Genomic DNA, 19,363 nt, shown 5'->3' with positions numbered 1-19,363 from the left:
AACCTCACGGCGACGGCGACGGCAGAAATCTGCTTTTGAGTGTCCATATAATTGCTATCGCAATAAAAGAGTGTTTGAGAGAAAGGTGAATTGGATCTCCGCTTACGAGTTCCACGCACCGTTCATGACTGCAAAACTTGGCTGAGATGTTCATAAGAGCCTATGCTATCCGCGGACTAGGTTTTTTCAACAAGCCCGAGGGGTGGTTAAGGACGCCTTTAAAGTCAACTAGAATATCTCCTATCACTTCACATCAACCCAACCCAACTGCACTTTTTGCGACGTGTCCGACACCCTTTAACATACGACATGGTAGTGTTGGCGCAACCCAATACTAAACCTTATTGCACCGACCATAGAGCTGTGGAAGGGTCGGCTCACGTTCGCGGACCTTGTGGAGCAGCGACACCTGGTGGACAGGGCAAAGCTGGCAGGACAATTCCTCGGCTAATAGACTATACTCCGTTCCGTACGAAGCAGTCAACACTGTGGAAGCTAAAGCGACTTCTTGCAGTGGCTTCTTTGGCACTTGTATAAAGTTCGAAGTTTTTTGGCCGCAATTGTGTGCAACTGTATTTTATATAGGCTGAGTATTGAATGAAACAAGACTTAACCCTTAGAAAAAAACACGCTGTGGTATACGGGTGCTAATGCGTGGTTTCGGATAATTTTTATTTGTGTTGTTCCTTTCGCGCTTTTAACAGCGAAGCTGTTCTTAGTCGACCCATCGGCGTCTGCCCGGCGTCACGCAGGTCACGCGACCAGGAGAGCATGAGAGCCGCGCCGGATGAGGGCAGGTCACGTGTTCAGCAGATGAGGAGAGGCGTGCTGGGGGAGGAAGTGACCAATCAGAAGGCGCGAGCTGGGGTGAGGAGGCGACCACTGAGAGGGCGCTCTGGGCGCGAGGAGGAGAGGCGATAAGAGGAGGTGTTTCTGTGCGGCACGCCGTTTCGAATAACGCGTGACGCGTAGATTTGCTGCCGACGCCGTCCGCGTATCCCTGCGTTCGCGCTGAACACTCGTGGTGTTGGATGGATGGATGGATGGATGGATGGATGGATGGATGGATGGATGGATGGATGGATGGATGGATGCTATGAGCGTCTCCTTTGAAACGGGGTGGTGGGTTGCGCCACCAAGCTCTTGTTATTATTTTGCCTAATGTCCGAACTTTATTTTTGAGAAACACACAAGTACAAAGAATTCCCAGCATCAAGCTTTCTGAACCATTACTGGGAACTCTGTTTCTGTACGTCTCCGTTGTTTGTGGTCTCCCTACTTTTCTGCCACCAAACCTCCAACCGCCTCTTACTAATCTCTACAGCTGACATGTCTACGTTACCCGTGCTATCCCTGAACCCAAGGACTTCAAAGAAGTCAGAGGAGCCTAGACTTGCAGCTGGGTAGATTTCTTCACATTCCAATAAAACATCTTCCACCGTTTCTCTAGCTTTACCACAGCAAGCACATGCGGCTCCGTCCTTGGTGTACTTCGCTTTATGACTGCGCGTTATAAGGCATCCTGATCTCGCTTCGAAAAGTAAGGAGCTTCCCTTAGAGTTATCAAACATTTTTTATTCCTGATTTACCTTTTTCCTTTGAGGTAGTTAGTTATTATAGCAGGTTTCTTTTAAATTGCAGCCACCCATAACCTTGTCTCAGCCTCTCTCACTTTGCGTTTTACGTTCTTTGTTGCCATGTTGCTCGCCATACCTGTCGCATATTTGCTGGTAAGCTTCCTAGTTCTTTTCCTCCACTGGGAGTCAATGCTTTGCCTGTACAGATACCTGAATACTCTCGCATCCCATCTACTTTCTTGTAGATGGAGCTGTTCGTGACTGCAGATTAGAGAAACGGCGTTGCATGTAGGCTCCCTACTGCAGGCGACGTCTCTGGCGGCGGCTCGGCAGGTTTCGACCAGAGAACTGGACACTCGTCGAGTAGCGTCTAAAGTCGCTGCCTCTTCTCGCCTCGCAACGTTTCAATATAACTTCCTGATGTAGATCTGTGTTTACTTGTCTTTACGCAATTTCATCACGTGCAACACATGCACTTGTAACACTCGTAACACTCTGTGTAACTAACACAGCTTCGCTGTTCGACCATCTTCACGGAGTAGAAAGGGCGGTCATTTTTTTTTTGCAACCCGTCGCGAAGAGCCTCACGTGCATTCTCGCGCAAGCGAACGCTGTTGACGCGCAGCGAAGCATGGATGGAACGCATGGAGTGTTAACTTTTCTAGACCGAACTTCTTGCGTAGCTTCCATAGCGTTGACTGCTATGTATGAAAAGGAGAATTGTAAGGCTGCCCATCTTAGTCGAATAACGGTCAGCTCAAACAATTGATTAAAGCTTATTCTATATCTCCATTTCTCTCCCTCTGTCGAATTGCCTGCTCAGTTAATTCAGGACAACAGACACATATTGGAGTAACGACGAAGGTTTGTTGACCGCCATCCAGTCCACTACGACACTATATGTCCCGAAACAAAGCTGTATTTATCACTTTGATTGCTCAGTTTCCGTGGTAAGCACTATCACAAGGTTAAACAGCACCAGACTTCGGTACAAAGCAACATAATCATTTCATGAAGAAATGCCTAAGTGTAGGTGCAACTACTTTTCTAAAGCAACCGAAGCTACTCAAATCATGAGCAGCTAGCTGTTCCTGGTGGTCTCACAATCGTCAGTAGGGGCGAAAGGCTGAGCACGGTTGCCTTGGGACGCGCAAATTGTATAGGGGCGTAGTCAGTGCACGAGGGTGAGAGGGGAGAAATATTCGTCTACTAAGATACCCTCCTGTCTAGCCTTCACCACACCTTCACTCCCCGCCTTTTCGCGGTCAAGGTCACTCGTCATGGTTGCTTAGTGGCTATAGTGTTGGGCTGCTAAGCATGAGGTCGCGGGATCAAATCCCGGCTCTGCGGCCGCATGTCGACGGGGTCGAAATACGAAAATGGCCGTTTACTAATCCATAAGAAGGTATAAGTAATCCATTACTAATCCATAATTCATAACAATACTAATCCATAAGAAGGGAGACGTTAAAGAATTGAAGAATTGAAGACCCATTAGCTTGCTTTCACTATTGTATAAAATATTCACAAAGATAATTTCCAATAGAATTAGGGCAACACTTGACTTCAGCCAACCAAAAGAACAGGCTGGCTTCAGGAAGGCATATTTTACGATGGATCATATCCTTGTCATCAATCAGGTAATAGAGAAATCTACGGAGTACAAACAACTTTTCTATATGTCTTTCATAGATTATGAAAAAGCATTTGATTCAGTAGTGATACCAGCAGTCATATAGGCATTGCGTAATCAAGGAGTACAGGAGGCATACGTGAATATCTTGGTGAATATCTACAAGGATTGCACAGAAACCTCGGTTCTCCACGAGAAAAGTAGAAAGTTACCTATTAAGAAAGCGCTCAGGCAAGGAGACAAAATCTCTCCAATGCTATTCACTGCATGCTTAGAAGAAGTATTAAAGCTCTTGGACTGGTAAGGCTTACGAGTGATGGTCAACGGCGAATATCTCAGCAACTTTCGGTTTGGAAGATGACATTGTCCTCTTCAGCAACAATGGAGACGAATTACAGCAAATAATGGAGGACCTTAACCGAGAAAGTATAAGAGTGTGGTTGAATATTAATTTGCAGAAGATAAACATAATGTTCAATAGCCTGGCACGCGAACAAGAATTCAGGATCGCCAGTCAGCCTCTAGAGTATGTGAAGGAGTACGTTTTTTCTAGGTCAATTACTCACAGGGTACCCTGATCATGAGAAAGAAATTTACAGAAGAATAAAATTGGGTTGGACTGCATACGGCAGGCATTGCCAAATCCTGACTGGGAGCCCACCACTGTCGTTGAAAATAAAAGTGTAAATCATTGCATTCTACCGGTGCAAACATATGGGGCAGAAACTTGGAGGTTCACAAAGAAGCTCGAGAACAAGTTAAGGATCGCACAAAGAGCGATGGAACGAAAATGTTAGGTCTAACATTAAGAGACAGGAAGAGAGCGGTGTGGATCAGAGCGGCAGCGCGTTCGTTCTTTTTTGTTGTGTTGTTTTCTTTTTGCGACAAATCACAGCTCACATTTTTGGACTACAACTCCTTTTTCCTCGTACTAGACAAGTGATACCAATATTCAAGAGTTGCACGTTTTTCGCCCCATTAAATGCAGCTTCGCTAAACAAACAAGAACGCATTGCCTCCGATATCAACTCAGTAGAGGCAACGCTGATACGTATGCTCTGTTCCGTGTTCTCTAAATCTAGGTGATAGTGGTGGTCACGAAATATCGTAGCGCCAGTTTTTGTGTTGCCGCTTGACAATTTGCTCGCGGCGTTCCGTGTCATGCTGCAAAGACGCTAACTATAATAGAAACAGTTTCGTGCCACCGTGGCTTCTTAAAAAAGCTCTAGTGAGAGCGCCACACCAAGAGAACTGCATTTTAAATGAGTTCTTGTGCAACTCGGTGATGGTGTCTTCAACTTGGGCGTCGTCTGCTCCTCGCAACACCGACTACTGCAAAAATGTTTCCGGAGTCTCCTGCTAAGCAGCAGCGCATGTGCATTTCATTCGTGCAGAAGGCCAGTTCTCATATTCGCGTAGACTGCATTAGGGAATACCAGAGAAATGCGTTAACAAATCTGCGTAATTTGATTTTGTTATGGCGAAGATCAACCGTGTGTGTTACCTTGTGCAATATAAGTCAATTGCATAGAGCGTTGAATATTTGCATTTTGAAGTTTTTTTCTTGTGCCACCAATTAAGAACTACGGCCAAAGAGCCTAAAATATATGCACCATCGCAATCAACTATTCTCGATACGTTTATAAAGCCTCCTTTGTACACGGGAAGCTAACAGTGCCGTGCTGCTGACCCTACTTTCTTGGCGTTCGTCTTTGCTCTGGTCCCTCTAAATGCGGCTCCTTTGAACTCGGAGTAAAGTTTCTAAATGTACACGGCAAAGCACCAATTTGCATATTCGTAGGTGATTGCTTTTGGAGGAACTCGGATGAGATATATAAATATAATAACGATAAGAAAGGAAACCGAGGGGCCTACAATGTCTTGGCTTCTTATCATTACATATATATATATATATATAGTTGAACCCTCCCAGGGTTTGTCGTAGTAGATAAACATAAATACCATAGAAAGTGTTGCGAAAACAGCGCCACGGTAGCTCAATTGGCAAGAGCATTGCACGCGTAATGCGAAGACGTGGGTTCGTGCCCCAGCTGCAGCGAGTTGCTTTTTCATCCATTTTCAATTCCATTATTTTATCATTTCTTTTATTAAAATAAAAATACCAGTAATTCCCACTATGCTCTCCTTGGGGTCTTTGTTTGTTGGCGTCTTAGGACATGACTAATAAACCTCGGGCCCCTCGATTTCCTTTCTTCTCGTTCATATTGTTATGGCCCAATGAAGAGTCGCGCCAGTAAGAAGACGATTTGACGTGTAGACGTGGAATCGGTCTAGCCCGCCAAATCTTCTTTGTTTTTGTTTTTGCCTTCTTTTACTTTGCATTTCTCATTTTCAAAAAGAATTTTTTTGCCACCTACTGCCGCCCGATTCTTGGCCTATCCCCCTCAGTGGGTGCGAGCCATTATAAAGGATCATCATCATCATCATCTTGTTTATGTATTGTTGTCTCTCTTGTAAATATTGTAAATATATCTTTATATGTGACTTCCGCATAATAACAAATTAGTGGTGGTGCCGGGGTGCCCACGAGCGACAACAACGAACCACCGTAGTGATCGTCACCTCGGACTGGACAACAACATGACGGACGAAACAGGACCCGAAACGGCGGCGGGACCCACATGAACGCCAACAAACCCGACGGTTCTCCTGGCGCAGCCGCGGGATCCAGCAACGTTCTGCAGCACCGACCACACCGACTTGGAAGACCGGATCGCCACATATGAGCGTGTAAGTGCCCACAACAAATGAAATGTGACGACTATGTTAGCTAACCTGGTGTTCTGCCTACAAGGCACGGCGAAGGTGTGGTATGACAACCACGAGGAAGAGCTTAACAACTGGTACACGTGCAAGCAGAAGCTTAAGGACTTGTTCGGCCGTCCAACCGGTCGGAACAGCGCCGCCAAGAAAGAACTAGCAACCCGCGTTCAAACGTGCACAGCAGCGTACGTCTCTTACATTTAGGGCGTGTTGGCTCTGTGCTGTAAGGCCGACAGCGATATGGCTGTGTCAGTCAAGGATGGCCATTTATGTACCGAAGGGGATCGCTGAAGATGCTTTCAACCTGCGCATGTGCAAAAATCGTGAAACGGTACAGGACATCATAAAATTGTGTCAACGCTTAGAGCAGGCCAAGAGCCGCCGCATTGCACCGCCGTTCGCACGTCTGCCTAAAGCAGCTGCGACATCCTCAGGTGACGACAGGCAAGGAATGCAGCGACCATCATCAAACGACCTGACGCGAATTGTGCGGCGAGAACTTCAAGCCATGACTCCTGCAGGCCTGTTTAACCGCACCACTGAGCCAAACTACTTTCCTACAGTTCCATTTGTGCAGGCAACAGCGCGCGAAGAACTCGCTAATCTTGGAGTTCATTCTGTATGTGCCGTTGCCGCGTCACTGCTGTCCAATGCTCCTTGTCCAACCACTATCCTGCACGCTACCGAAATCCAGCCGAGTGGCGAACCACCGTGCGGTTACTATATTTGCCTATGCCTCCGCCCTGTTATCAGACTAAACGCCGCACGCAACAGCCGCGTCACATCAGGGAGGAGCTTTGTGCCGGTCCTCACTCTCTTGCATGCGTAATCATGCGAACGAGAATTAAAATTTGAAGTCGGATCTCTCGGAGCACAGACATGCCAGAAGAATTCTTCAAAGTGAAGCTGTGTAGAAACACGACTGCCTCTAACTTTTGAATACAAACATACACACTTACTGCAGTAAAAAGAAAGTGAATTATTCAAATTTTGTTAAGTTGGTCGCTGACAGCGACAATTATCATCATTTTGTGTCCCCCTGGCACAGGCGGTCTTTACGTGCCTCCCAGCGCCTAATTATAAGAAAACCATAAAGCTTAATTTTGAACACCCAGTAGAACAGCTTTATCAACAAGTTGAATTGGCGATGAGAAAGTTGCAAACTCAACATACTGTAGACATGGGCGACTTCAATGCAAAAGTGGGGAAAAAGCACGCTGGTGAACAAGCAGTTGGCAACTACGGCATTGATTTTAGGAACTCTAGAGGAGAGATGTTGGTAGAATTCGTGGAAAGGAATGGGCTTCGAATAATGAATACCTTCTTCAGGAAGCGTAGCAACCGGAAGTGGATGTGTATTAGCCCTAACGGCGGAACAATATAGTACTATATGCAAATCCAAATGAATCGGCGTGGTCATACTTGCGTGGCACGCCATGGTGACCTGCCGCCAGGGCAACATGGAGTTACTCGATGACGGTTTATATTGTGTGGTCAAGAATAACAACTAACACATTAGGGAGATCAGGGGCACGTTTCTGCGATACAAGACCACAGCCTGAAAAAAATAGGCTTATGAATAAAGGCATTAGAAGATTGAGTACTACGGCCCGTCTTGATCTTATTCAGGATCACGTCAGCGTATTATTCAGCCTTTAGTTCGGAGAAAATGAGTTTCTCTTTTGCATCCCAATGGCGGGCGTGCTCAAGCGAGAAGTGAAATCATTGCATGTGGGGGTGCCCGAGTAGCCTGTGCACATTCGGTACGACAATGATAGCAAGAGTAGAATATTAAATGAATATAATTCGAAAACAAGTTCGCTGATTAGTTCAGTGTAGTATAAAGCAAGCATATTGGCAGTATAGCTGTGGAGGACGCAAATAATCAACAGGCTGAAAAACGACAGCGTGTTGTATGACTGTAGTAAACTGGATAGACCATTGGCATTTTGGCAAAAGGATATGGTGTCTCCTAAAGGCAGAAAACCTAGTGGCCCAGTCGGCCCGTTGGCTCTCGCAGTGATGAAATACCGCAAATGACGCGATGACGCCAGGATGACACGCGACTTTAAGCCAACAAATAACGGCAATTTTTAAAGCAAAACTTTCTTTGCGTCTTCTCCAGACTTTCCGGGCACTGCTATAGTCTTGCTCGCACGCGCCGCTGGGTTTCTTGAAGCAACCCCGGATAGCGCACACCTCCGCGCATCCCAAGATACCTCAACCAAGACAACTTGAAAGCAATGGGGAAGCGGAATGTAGCAATAATGAAACACAGAGCACTGTTGGGCCACAATAAATATGAGGGTGTCCATGGAATCTGGAAAGGAGTTGTAGCGCCCTCCTTTGGGCGGCGCGCAGAACCCGGAGAGCGCGTTCCCGCGTGAAAATGAAATAAAGACGGCGCCTGGCTGTGTCACGTGAAGTCACGGCTCGCGGTTCTATTCTGGCGTCGCTTCGGGTCAGCCGTGTCTTTCCCACACTCCTGAGGCATAAGCCTAGAAGTGGTGACCTAGAGCGAACACAATGATTGATCCGCCCGCACCCTCCACTGAACAGGACTCACATGCGCAGGACGTCTCGTCGGTGCAACTGCGCCTCCAACCTTGTGGCTCTAGAACGCACAAGTTTGGTTTCACCAGATCGAGGCACAGTTCTGCCTCTACAGCATTACCTCGGTAACGACGCGCTACTACCACGTCGTTTCAGTCCTTCCTCCTGATGTTGCCGGCGAACTCTTGGACGTCCTCTCCATCCCCACGGGCGCTACATCATATCAGCACCTCAAGGCCAAGATGCTGGAGGAATTCATGCCGTCGGAACACACCGGCCTCCAGCAGCTACTTACTGAGGAGGACCTTGGCGACCGGCGTCCCACCAAACGGCTGTGCCGGATGCGACAGCTTCTTGGGGAGTGCGACGTGCCCACCCACTCATCGTTGCTTCGCGAGCTTTTCCTCCAACGCCTTTCCCAGCCTATCCACCTCGTCCTCGCGGCGGCCGGCGACGTCACCCTCGACCGCCTGGCGGAACTTGCCGATCATGTTCATGAGGCTACCTCCTGGTCCGTCACCGCTGTCTTACCACCTACAGACCCGGCGATATCGCGCCTTGAGGCTCGCATCGACAAGGTCGCCGCCTCACTCGCCACACTCCGGAGCACCCTTGAGCAGACCCGTTCGCCTCGTTTCGGTCATCGCAATTTTTCGCGCACACGTCAAACCGGAGTCCCAGCCCTCCACCTCTCTGCTGGTACCATCGGCGTTTCCGACACCGAGCCATGAAGTGCACACCTCCCTGTTCGTGGCCGGGAAACGCTCGCCGGGATCACTGACGGCGGCGTGTGGTCTCGCTTTTCGTCCCAGCCGCCTTTTTATGGTAACCGACAAGTTCTCCGGCGCCCCGTTCCTTATAGACGCGGGCGCGGAAATCAGCGTTGTTCCCCCGACTAAGGCTGATCGTTCCAGGGCACCAGGGCAGTCGCTTCGTGCTGCCAACGCCTCGTCTATAGCGACGTGCGGACTCCGATCGCTCACCCTCGACTTCGGCCTTTGCCGCACTTTTCGGTGGGTCTTCGTCATCGCAGACGTGGTTCACCCGATCATCGGCTCGGAATTACTCTCATACTTCGACTTGGACGTCAGCGTGCGGCGTCGTCGCTTCACAGACGGTCTGACTCGTTTCTCCATCTCTGGAATCCTGTCCGACCTTCCACCTATGGGCAACCGCACGCTGATACCTTTCTCTCCGTTCAAAAAAATCTTGGCTGATTTTCCGGAGTTAACAAAGCCATGCAACTTCACTCCGCCACCTAAACATATACAGTGACGCACCACATCGTCACCCGTGGCCCACCAGCAGCCGCTCGACCACGCCACTTGTTTGGGGACCATCTAACTATCGCCAAACAGAACTTCGACCATATGCTGCAGCTCGGCATTATACTCCCGTCGTCCAGCGCGTGGGCTTCTCCGCTGCATATAGTGCCCAAGCGTGATCCCGGTGACTCGCGTTCCTACGGAGACTATCGAGCGTTAACGCCAAGACTGCCCACGACAGCTATCCGCTGCCTCCAATCCAAGATTTTACATCGCGTCTCGACGGCTGCACCATTTTTAGCAAAGTGGATCTGGTTAAGGCATACCACCAAATTCCCGTCGAGCCCACCGAGATACCTATCACCACCATTACGACACCCTTTGGTTTGTTTGTGTACGTGCGGATGCCTTTTGGACTCCGATATTCGGCTCAAACCTTCCAGCGGTTCATCTCTGAGGTCACGCGGGGCCTCCCTACTGTTTTTGCGTACCTTAATGATGTCCTCATCGCCAGCCGAAGAGCACGTACAACATCTACGTGCTCTGTTCCAGCGTCTTCAGCAGTACGGTCTGGTTGAGAACGCCCCCAAGTGTGTTTTCGGCGCCTCTGAGCTCGAGTTTTTGGACCATCACATATCATCCGAAGATATACGCCCTCTCTGTCCCACGTCAAGACCATCCAGGATTATCCCCAGCCTATGTACAACACTGCGCCAGTTACGCCAGTTCCTGGGGCTTGTGAATTTTTCTAGTCACTTTATACCGCACTGTGCAGAGATGCTTCGCCCGCTCGCCGACCTCCTCCGCTGGTCCGTCCTCTGTCATTTCTTTGTCATCAGAAGCCCAGGCCACCTTTACTGCTGCCAATCAAGCAGTCGCGAACGCCGTGCTTCTTATCCATTAGCGCAGCAACGCCCCCACTCGGCTAGTGGTGGATGCATCCAGCATGGCCGTCGGAGCCGTGTTACAGCAGTGCATTAACTCCGAGTGGAGACCTTTGTCTTTTTACTCTCGGAAGCTACTTCCTGCTGAGGCCCGCTACAACGTCTTCGGCCGAGAGCTACTAGCCCTCTACACTGCGATACAGCACTTTTGGCAGTTTCTGGAAGAATGCCCGTTTTACGTGCTGACTGATCATAAGCCACTGGCGATTGTTTTCCGCGCCAACTTACCCAAGTACGTGTCACGCGAACTCCGCTATCTAGCTTATATTTCGGAATTTGCAACCGACACCCGCCACGTGAAAGGTGTCGACAACACCGCCGCAGATTCCCTTTCTCGTATAGCCGTGGTTGACTCTGCATCTCCACCGTCGACTGGGCCGCATTTTCTTCCACACAGCAGACTGACAGAGAACTCGCAGCTTTTCGGGAGAACCCCCGTTCTCTCCAACTACGGCTTGTGTGCCTCATCCATGCTCGCGTGAGCCTGTATGGTGCGATATCTCAGCAGGCCTTCTCAGCCCTTTTGTTCTGGCTTCATTACGTCGCACCGTTTTCCGCTATCTACACGATATTTGTCACTCAGGCATTCGGGTTACTCAGCACCTTCTCACCCAGCGCTATGTCTGGCCCGGAATTAACGGTGATGTGCGCTCTTGGACGCGCACGTGTCTGCCCTGCCAGGCGACAAAAGTATCCCGTCATTCCAAGACGTAACCCCAAGCCTTCCTTCCACCCGGCCGTTGTTTCGACCATGTTCACCTCGGCATTGTGGGCCCTCTACCCGTGTCTCAAGGTTACCGTTATATACTCCCCATGGTTGACCGTTTCACACGCTGGCTGGAGGCTGTTTCCATTCATGACATCACCGCTGAGACGGTTTCCCGTGCTTTCATTTCTGCGTAGGTAGCTCGCTTTGGTTGTCCTGGCACCGTGGCAACATACGTACCGTGGACGCCAATTTGAGTCCTCCCTGTTTGCTTGCCCTAATCGCATTCTCGGCGCCAGGCATTGCCGTACCACTGCGTATCACCCCTGTGCCAATGGCATGGTGGAACGCCTTCACCGACAACTGAAGACCGCCCTGACTACACGCCTCAATTGTGCCACCAGGTTTGACGCCTTGTCACTTGTGCTTCTGGGTTTACAAGCCGTCCTCCGGGCCGACCTACAGTGCTCAGCAGCAGAGATCATTTATGGCAGTTCACTGCGTCTCCCCGGAGACTTCTTTACGTCGACGCAGCTACCAGTCCAGCCACAACAATTACTACAACGCTTCCTGGGCTGTGTTATAGATCTCCGACGCACTCCACACCGTACATCCCGCCGCAATACAATCTTCGTGCACCTCGACCTGGCCACTTCAACACACGTTTTTGTGCACCGAGACGCTGTCCGACCATCGCTAACCCCGCCCTACGACGGACCATTCCACGTCATTCGCCGCATCCCGAAAACTGCCACCCTCCTACAGAACGGCCGGGAAGAGACTGTCAGCTTGACCGCCTCAAGTCCGCTTACGTGGAATCCACTACTGAAAGCCTCGCACTGCCGTCCTAACTCGTGCTAGAGTGCCACAGTCGGCCCTGCATCCGGTTTCGTCTTCCAGTCTAGGCGGGGGGCTCTGTAGTGCCCTCCTTTGGGCCGCGCGCAGAACCCGGAGAGCGCGCGCCCACATGAAAAAAACAATAATAAATAAAGACGGCGCCTGGCCGTGGCAAGTGAAGCAACGGCTCGCGGTTCTATTCTGGCGTCGCTTCGGGTCAGCCGTGTCTGTCCTTCGCTCCTGCGGCATAAGCCTACAGAGTAATGGTGCTGCAGTGCTAACGCTCATAAATGCCATTCTATGCTCAAAATCGGATATCTGGTCGGGGTTGGAAATTAACCAAAGATCAGTAGGCCGGTTGGCTTTGGGAGCCCACGGTAAAACCACAAGTGAGGCAGTGCAAGGTGACATGGGTTCGGCATCTTTTGAAGTCAGAGAAGCACAGAGCAAAACTACTTTTGACCAAAAGACTCAGGAACATGGATGAAAATAAATGGGTGGCTAATGTGCACAAGTATGTTTACCTTGAAAAGCGTGGACACAGAATGGAGGAAGAGGTCAAGAAAGTTGGCAACCAAGTACAAGATAATTGAAAGTGTAAATAGACAACCAGGAGTCATCAGAAAGAAAGTGAGAGGAAAAGAGACAGTGAATTGGATGCAAAGATTGTGAACAAAAAGGACCATGAATATTTACAAGAATGGGAAGAAAGAAATTAGAAGGGAAATATAGGTGATTTTAGGTGATTTTAATTTCCCTAACATTCATTGGTCCGGTTCTTTTACTGTTCTAAATGAGCCCTCAAGTGAAAGTGCCCCCTTCGTGATGTTATGCTGTTATTTTAACTTCACTCATTTAGTTACTACTCCAACGGGAACTACTGCATCCAGCGTTAACGTACTTGATCTTATTCTAACAACAGCTCCTGATCTAGTGCACTCACTTGTTTTCTTACCAGGGAGCTGAGCGACCACTGTGTTATGAACTTTTCAATTCAAGCAACTTTTAAACATCCCACCATTGAACCAAAATCCATCAGAAATTATATACTTTTGTGGTATTAATAGTGAATTAGCGGCCTTCTTGGAAGGCTGGATGCCCAGCTTTTATGAGCGCAGTGTAGAGGAAAACTGGTCAATGTTAAAAAAAAAGGTAGACTGTCTAGTAAGCAAACCTTTGCGGCTCATCCGTTGCAAGCGAAGGTCCTCTTGGTTTAATATGTCCTTAAAGTACCTACAAAATAAAAAAAAACGTGTTTTTCCCAATAAAAAGCTCAGGAATGGTCACGGTGACTGGACCGCATATCAACAGATCACCCGCAAATATAAAAATGCAATTAAGGACGCACAGCACACTTTCTTTGGCACTACTCTACCTGGTTCGTTAAAAGACGACCCCAAAAGGTTAAAAAGTGTTGTTAAGGGTGCACGCGAAAACATATTGTCAATAACTGACGACAGTGGCGTTACCGTTGCACGTTCGCAATGTTGTCAGATATTCAATGGAGTATTTTCAAAAGCAGTTTTAGCTGAGTGTGTTGAGAACCTGTCCGAGTTCTGTGACGTGAACTTTCTTCCGATGGATCCTGTAGTAATTGATTAAACAACTTAAAGGTTTCGTCATATTGTGGCGTTGATGGTGTAAACAGAAAAGTTTTGAAAAGTACGGTTACTTACTTATCCATTTTCTTTTTGTGAACTTCTCGCTCAGACTTTGAATACTGGTATGTTGCCTTCTGAATGGAAGGTGGGCAAAGTGTGCCGTTGTTTAAATCTAGTGACACTCATTCTGCGCTAAACTATAGACTAATGTCATTAATTAGTGTCATTAACATGTCAGAGGAAGAGCGCCTCTTCCTCTTCACAACCACATTCTCTCTCTCCGCCGTGCGTTCGCTCCCCGCGAAAGCGCGCGTCCCTCGCCCTCGCTCGCTTTCACTCGCACATACAGCATAGGCAAATGAGAGTTTTTTTCTATTGCCGGATGGGACGATCGAAAGGTGAGCCCTTAACAGCTTCGCTGTAATAATCTTCACTATAGCGGTCTTCACGCAGAGGGATAACCGTGACAGGGCAGTACTTTGACGACTGCAAGTACTGCATATGTCATAACCAAAGGTGTACCTCGCAAGGTAGCCAGTAAATGTGACGTAATATTGTGAGCAGCTTCGGCCACAGAATGCTAACGGACGACGACACACAGTTTGCACAATTTTTGTGTCATGCCTTTTAAGCATGAAATGCTTTTAGCTCCAGTTGCGCCGGCGACCGTCAAGAGACCTTGAGCGAAAATCCAGAGCTGCTATTGGGCACTCCAAACGAGAATGGGCGCGAGAACTAGACGAGAACCTGCGAGAACATCCGGGCATAGTTGCAAGAGCAAAACGATTATCCGTGCAACGAGTCAAAACTTAAGAAAATGCGGTCTCTGGCCCCCAACGCCTTGTATAAAACCGCATTGTATGCGCTGGTTAATGCCCAAACAAGTTACAAAAAGAAATATTGCGTCCGATTTCTTCCTAATGTTTGTTCACAATATCACTCAAGCTGTAACTTCTAGTACGCTTGAGGTATTATTTGCCATTTCCTATAGCGACGTTCAAAAGGCAGATACAGACCACCATACCCTTTATTGACCCGTTTTGGCGATGAGATAGGTTGGCCTGTGCTCTTTTCAACGCCAGCCGTCTCTGAGTTCCAGCGGCGCGTGTTTTGCGCCGCCGCTCTTTCGAGAGATGAGGCCACGCTGCGTGACCAGGCCGGCAGCGTCCGGCGCGCCGCGGATGGTTGTTTGGCCGAGACAAGAGTTGCATCATGGTTCAGCTCAAAACAGGTTCATTTCGGCTCAGTAAGCTTTCATGCCTGCGTCGCGACATAAATCTACTTTGCCGGTAGCCATTTCATGCTTACATCTACTCTCGATTACGAGAGAACCAGCATTTTCCTTTTGCTCAAGGAGCAAAACCAACTTGTTCATGTGTCCATCTTAATACTTAAGCACTTCTTTTCTCGGTGTGCAGCTGCTGCGGTAGCCCATGAGTGCAGATAGCACAATTGCTAGGGAAATATTTAGGGGCACCATAACTAAAGCGATGGGTCAAAATCAAAAGCCGTCCACGACGGTGTATCTCGTAGGTGATGTGCGACGTTCGGACGCTAAAGGCGCTGATATTGTCCGCCGTAGCGTGAGGGCGCACACGCTACGTCACGTTGGCAAGAGCAGCGTCTATAGTTCAACGCACTGGCGCAACCAACGTAACCGGACGCGGCCAACGCTCTCCGACATGCCCGACGTCGAGATGGCTCTTGCTCCATCCGTGCGTTGGTCGCGCCGACTGCGCCGACCCAAAATGTATTGCGCAAAAAAAGAAAGTGCCCGTGCTAGAGCCCATGCCGTTTCGCCGACACTCCATGACAGCCGTTCAAAGCAGCGCTCGGGTTGAAAATCGTTCTACGCCTGCTCCGAAGACAGCAGCCGATGGTGCGCGCGTCGAAGTATTGAGGGTATGGCATTTCGGCTGGCGAAGCGCAAACGGTGTAGCGTGACTGCCGCAAGCGACGCTCGGCCGCGCGCCGATAACGTCGTATTATAAACGGGCCTTCAGAATGTGTTCCGGCTGAAGAAAAGCTGCCGCGGTGGGCTTATGAAGATTATCCTAGCCCGTTCACTCCATTGCAGCAAAAAAAAAAAGGGGGCGGGGGAAACACGGATGCCTTTCCGGAAGCCTCTGAAAACCCCGGAATCAATGGTCGCTTGGTTTGGATCGTCGCGACTAAACGCTCCTAGAATGAGAAGTCATTTCCAGCCGACGAGGGGCTACTATTTATCATGGACACTGATAACGCAGGCGGGACAAGCTTTGTGGTAAAGTTCGGTGTGCCTGGATAGCTTTTAATTCTTTTATTTTTGTTTCCCTGACGTCATCCTTATGTCACCGCGGGAAGCTTGAAAAGCTTGCGGGACAAGCTTTGTGGTAAAGTTCAGTGCGGCTGGATAGCTTTTAATTCTTTTATTTTTGTTTCGCTGACGTCATCCTTATGTCACTGCGGGAAGCTTGAAAAGCTTAAGGTCAATACGCCACGTGGGGGCACTAATGCGAACTAAACCCTGAGGTCCAGAAAGCTGAATATGGACACTATCACGGCCAGAAAATCACGGTTATGAAAATGAGCATCATGGCGGTACCATCCTTGTTGCCAGCTATTTTTCTCGCCGTTCTCCGAGTGAGCTGTATTGCGGCTTATCGACGATGTGATCTTGTTGATGTTGATCACGATGATGATGACAGCACAAGCCCACTGTGGGGGATTCCTTGTTCTCCCGGCGTTAGAAACCCTCCTCCTCTTCTTTTCTCTTGCTTCTTTCCCGCGTTTATTTCCACTCCTGCGTTGCTCATCGCTTTTTCTACCTAATGCAGAGGCTGATTTCATGTTGATTCCTGGATCACACGTGCCACGTACCGCAAACATCGTCTTCTTTGTGTGCCGCTCAAATCGGTTGTGTGGCGCTGCCCCGGTCCGCCGGATTTCACGGCATCTTTCGTCACTCGCCCCGCCGCACAACCACGCCATCACACTACGGGTGCTCATCACCGCCTCCAACACGTGCATTGCATCAGCATTTTCTTAAATATACCGTTCATAAACATTGTCGTACAAAGGAGGCCAAAGGAACCGGCATAAATTACATACAAAGAACAACGCACAAAAAAGAATAACTAAGTAAATGGCGTGGTACTTAAATGTATTTCTGTAGTACAGTAAAACAATATGACAAGTTTAAATATTATCTAACACTGCCTTCCCTTAGCTGCTTTTTAACACTGAAGCGACTAAGAGTATATGGTAGAATGCCGCATGCAAGCAACGAATTAGACGGAGTTTTTTTTCCTCTACGACTCGAATAGTAGAACGTCGGTTTCGCTATATGGCTAAAATTCCAGACCGTTCAATAAAATGTGTGCGATAGCTCAGCGTCCCTCCCTAGCACCTAAGGAACACACTGTGGTTGAAGCATTCCGCTGGGAACAACTGAACGCCCGACGGAAATCATCCGTCGCTGAGGTTATGTACTTGATCTCTTGAACGCGTTTTTCCTTCATGTCCTTACGGGTGACACAGTAGTGATGATGAACAAGCAAGTAAAAGAACAAACGGCTTCGAGAGGTAGTCCACAGTGAATCTGTTTGGAACATGTCGAACCAGTAAGAACCCCTGGAAAGTTCAATTGATGTCTCGATGCTCAGGAGTGACCACCGCAAAACATTGCGAGTGGTCAAGAGACTAACATTGCGCTGACAGAGCGCATAGTTAGCCAGCATCCTGGTTGCCTTGTCACTCCAATTGTGATGAAGAAATATATGCTTCCAGATCACGTCGGCAAGCTTGGCTCCTATAGTGGACATGATTAACGTTGGCTCCATGGTCTTGCTGATGCTGAGTGCACCGTAATACAAAAAAAGTTGTCGCAGTTTCACCTGAAAGGCGAAGCATCAATTGCGATAGCAAATTTGTAGAGAGCTATACGGGGTAATGATAGTAGCTTTATCAGGTGTATACCCTTGGACATGCAGCAGCACCGGCAACACGCAGAACTGTTGTCGACGCCGTCGGCGTTTTGCCCGCGTTCCCACAAAATGCGTACGGCGTTGGTGACTGTTGCCGGAGCCTCTGATATAAATAGGCACTTGATGCCGCAGCTAAACGTCGCCTCCCTTCCATCCCCCTCCCCCCCCCCCCCCACACTCCCCGCCACGGCCTTTGGCGCGTCGGAAGAAGGCGCGTTTGTTCTACATATATGCTGATTGTAAAGGAGGAAAGAGACTCCTACTTCTGCAGCCCTTAAGGGAGCACGGCGCAGAACGCGCGTTTTTTCTTCGCCGTGCGTTCACTCCCCGTGAAAGCGCGCGTCCCTCGCGCCCTTTCACTCGCACATACAGCGTTCGGCGCGCGGCGACGATTTCATCTCCACTGACGTCATACGGAACCTCACGGCAACGGCAACGGCGACGGCGACGACGACGGCGACGCCGACGGCAGAAATCTGCTTTGGAGTGTCCATATAATTGCTATCGCAATAAAAGGGACTACTACAGTCCTGTCGAATACCTTGATCACACTCGATCTTGCAGCTTGCGACATTTGCAGTGGGACTCCAGGTAGTTGTTTGTATGACATAGTACCCCATCCTGAACTGAAAAGAGCGATTCGATCTTTGACGTAGTCACCGGTTAAATTAGGAATAGGGCTTCTGCAACGGGAAGATCTCGCTGGGCAAAAGCATCTTCAAGGAGGCGAGATGGGTAGAGATATCTTGCTGATCTTTCGGTGGCATTAAGGCGGTGGTTTTCTTCAAAATCATTCGGACGATATTCCTGAACATGCGGCGCAAAGCAGCATCATGGTCTGACCTTTATTAATTCGCTCGAGCGAGCCAACCACGGCAACAATTTCATAGTGATTGAGCATTCCTTGACAAAACAGGAACACGCCCGTGCTTGAACTGCCGTGCACCCTTTTCTGGATATGTTCTGCAAGGAAGGTATCAACGGTTCTGAAAAGGAGAAAAACGAGAATTGTTGACTTGCGCCTTATATTTAGAACAATTGAGAATATATCGCGAAGCGCGTCTGGCGTCGCATGGTAAATCTCTTCTGGTAGTTCATCGCCGGTGACGTTCCGCGATATTGAGTTCCAGTCATTGATGGTAAGCGGAGGCGCAACTTCAGCGAGAACATAAGTGCTGGATAGGCGAAATTTTGTATTCTCCAGGTCCAGTCCCCTTTCGAGTTCTTCTATCACATTCAGTGTGACATTTATGTTGAATATGTCATTAATCTTTTCCAGGCAATCTCGACGTATAATGCGGTACCCGTTGGCGAGCGCTGGTTGCAGGTGTAGCTTCGCCTTTCCCAAGGCAACAGCCAGGAACTCCCTCTTTCTGGTGACACCGGTGAAGAAAAGAAATGGGGGGTATCCACCACGACCACAGATGGCAAGGATGGGGTGAGCCCGTATGTTGTACTTGACCGCCATTCTGAGAATAAACGCGACAATTCCTGTTTT

Source organism: Dermacentor silvarum, chromosome 2 (genome assembly GCF_013339745.2).
Source record: "Dermacentor silvarum isolate Dsil-2018 chromosome 2, BIME_Dsil_1.4, whole genome shotgun sequence".
NCBI lineage: Eukaryota > Metazoa > Arthropoda > Arachnida > Ixodida > Ixodidae > Dermacentor > Dermacentor silvarum.
This window is presented reverse-complemented; position numbering follows the sequence as displayed.